This window comes from Fukomys damarensis, unplaced genomic scaffold (assembly GCF_012274545.1).
Source record: "Fukomys damarensis isolate Sample0158 unplaced genomic scaffold, DMR_v1.0_HiC HiC_scaffold_31, whole genome shotgun sequence".
In the NCBI taxonomy this organism is placed as follows: domain Eukaryota; kingdom Metazoa; phylum Chordata; class Mammalia; order Rodentia; family Bathyergidae; genus Fukomys; species Fukomys damarensis.
Window position 1 is genome coordinate 8,248,337 of NW_022900943.1, and position 3,677 is coordinate 8,252,013.

Here is a 3,677-nt window from a genome sequence, read left to right on the forward strand (position 1 = left end):
TATATATAAATGTATTCAGAATAGCTCAGAAGTGGTTACCTCTGAGAGGGCCACTAACATGTGATTTTTCAAAAATGTGCTTTTGTTCATGCACATTTTTGTAATAACATTTATTATTCATGTCATGAAGAAGTATAAAATGATTCAGTATTTATAGCAGTGATAGTTAATGTAGTTTTAATCATTATTTTGCATAGTGATACAATATTAATATTTAGAAAGGAAAGGTATAAGCCTTTTAATCCTCATGATGTCATCATGTTAAGCCCAAAAGTATTTTCACAGCACCCTAGAACGTGTCGGCTAATGGCATTTTTGTTTTGAACATCTCCACATTTCTTCATTATCAAAGTGCATTGTGTAGTTAATTGAGTTACAGTCTTGCACTGTGGTCCTATAATTCTCACTTTCTTGTCCATTTCCAATTGTCATGCATCTTCTCCTGGACATTCACAGCTCAAGTCATAAAAATTCAGTCATAAAACATCCCTTCCACGGCAAACACACCTTGGGTACAGTACCAGATTCATCCTACTAATTTCCATCACAACTTCCAGCTGAGAATTTGGTGTTTTCATTTTGGAGATGAGACAGACAGGATGGAATATGAGATAACAGTCAGCAATGTAACAAATGTCAGTACCAAACTTTTAAAGTTCTTTTATTCCATTTCAATGCAGATATTTCCACTGCACCATGTAGAAATTACCCTAAGAAGTTAGCCTGAGGAACAGTCGATCCATTCAAAGCTTGGAAACATATTCAGAAGCATTCATCTATTAAGAGATACCACACGGTTAATTTTAAATCTTCTGGGATTTATCTCTGATGCCATAGAACTAGAATTTTTAAACATCATGCTGGCCACATCATTAACAATGTAAGAATTTGGCAGAACTCCTTGGCTAAAAGTGTCTCATTGTTAAGGCTTTTTAAAGATAGTTTGGAAAATAAAGCAACTTGTGATTTATACACCCAAGGAAAGCATTTTGTGTATAATTCCATGGATATTTATTCCCCATCTATCTATCATCCTTCTTTCCTCACTGAAAGGCTTGCAGACAGAGCCATACCTAATCAAAATGTACCTGTCTATATGCTGACCATATTTTTTCTAAGCTGTTTCATCTTTCCAGACTACTAAGAAATTTTCCTAAGTTTCCAGCCATCAATTTTTGGGTTATTTATCCTTCCACTTTCTTTCAAATTGTGTGCATTGGATCACACTCTCACAATTGTCTCTGGGTTTTCTTTCATTTGACAACTTCTTTGGATGCCACACCCCCCCATTTTACTCAGATTCTGAGGTCATGACCTTTCTGTATAGCTTTTTGATCATTCTTAGCTGATGCATTATAATGGAAGAAAAAAAAGAAAAACAGTACTCTTGTACAGTCTAGGGCCCCAGGGCCACTGTGTGCTTCAGGATCCGTTTTGCTTAAATTGAATTTGATCCCAGGTAGTAGAGGCTGAGAAACTGTTTTTATGATTCTCGAGAACTTTTGGAGAACCAGCCCTTGCTCTAATGCCATAGCACTGGGCTCAGGAAATTATTGGACAAAGGCACTTTAGAGTATGGGGCTGGAAGCACTGAATCAAACCTACGAGGCCCATGCCCAGACTTGCCTGAATGACTCACCCAAGTTGTATAATACAAATATGATATAGTAACAAGGTTGGATCTTGATGCAGTAATTTCGACCAAGTATCTATTCAAGTCTCCTTGACTGGCTAGACATGGAGGGACCAGCTGAGCTTTCTGAGCACCTGAGAGGATTCTCTTCCACTGAGATGTAGACATAATCTCACTGTGAAAACCTAGGTAAGTGTCTCCAGGGGCACAAGAATGCATCATGGCATCTACTTTAGCTATGCTGCTGACCTCTTTTTGGCTACCCTGTGTGGTCCTTTTCGTGTCCTCTTCTTATGAAAATAATTTTTCTTTTACCCAAGTAATACTGATGCTGATTTTCCACCCAACAGAACTTTGTTCTTAATGATTTTCAAAATGACACTCAACAATTTGATGAGAATGGCATAGAGATTCCATGTTAGGTTTATGCCAGGATGTGGGTGGGCTTTGAAAGCTGACTGGATTGGGCATTTTTACACCTATTAGAAGGCAGGGTGCAGTGGAAAGAGGTGGCTCATTGTGGATGTGGCTGGGAGGGGTTTAGCTCTCTCATCTCCTCTCTTCCAGCCCTGTTGGCTGTCTCTACTCTGCAAGGCCCCTCTGCTGCTCTATCCTGCCGTGGGGTCTGCTGACTGAGCACTGAGATGTGAGCCAAAGTCTATCTTTGTTTCCTCAAATTGTGGCTCAAGGGAAATGACTATACCAGGCTCAGACCCACGGTGGTAAAATTCTGTGAGGAAGGAAGGGGTTGCTTCTGTACTGCTCAATTTGTTCCACTCATGCAGAAGTATGGATATAAGTAAACCATTGCCATATGTTAGGGTTAAAGTTAGGGTTAGGGTTAGGTTAGTTGATAAGACTAATATAACATCTATGCACCCACCTCTCTTTAATTAAAACATAAACATCTGTCATTTTAATATATATTTTTTCAAAATATTTTGTACAGAAATTAGAGCTGAAATCCTTAGATTCACCCACTTAGCTCTATTTTTCATATCCTCAGTCACAATTATCATGAGTTTGATCTGAGGCTCACCCCTCTTTATATACTTTCCCACCCCTGTAAATATATGTACACGTTTGAAAATGCTGTCCTTGTAAATTATACACATGCAATCATTTGTAACTTCTTTATGTAACATCTCATTTTTGAGAACTCTAAGGTTTCCAGAGTATACTGGATGCATAGCATTCCATGTGTAGTCTATAAATATACTTTAAGAAATTTTTTTCTTCTAATTCCCATATTATAAATAAGATACAGAGAGTATCCTTGTGAATATCTGTCTCGGTTGTAGAAGAATTTACTTATAAGTGATATATCTTGGTTATATGTGCCCAAATTTATTGGATTATATTCACTTGTTCTTTAAAGAAGTTGAACTAATTTATGCTTCCACTAAAATTACAATGCATGCCTGCTTTCCTACTTTGTTTCTTTTTTCAACTTCTATGGTACACTTTTTCCATGTTTTCTAAACTGGTGAACATGCAAGTGTGCTGGACTGTGTTCTACAACTATGTTATTCTGTTTCTGGGGGTGACTTCTGAGATTATTCTGTTTCTCCTCTGCTCTACTTTGTCCATTCCTATATCTATATGTTATTAGCCTTACTTTTATATAAAAAAGTGTATTTCAGTATCCTGATACCTAAAATTTTATGTAAAGTCATTGTATGTTCTGTCATTCTAACTTTATATGATTTGTAAGATAATTTTAATTTTGATGGCCATTCATTCTTCTTTTTCATTATTCTGTTTTAGAGATCTTTCATAAAGCTGTTTCTAGCCATAGTAAGAGAGACACTGGCCTTTCTGCCTGTTCTGTAAGGTTCTGAGTTTTTACATCTTTAATGTTTATGGTCTTTTACTTCTATATGGAAAGATGCTGTTTGCTTCAGCGCTTCCACAGCTCATGTGTAAATTCTCTCTGGAGCACCAGGATCCCACAAGTGGACCACATCCTATTTATCCAGGCCACTCGTGTGCCTTTTCTTACATGAACACTATTTGCTCACTCAGTGAAGGGTAAATATATATA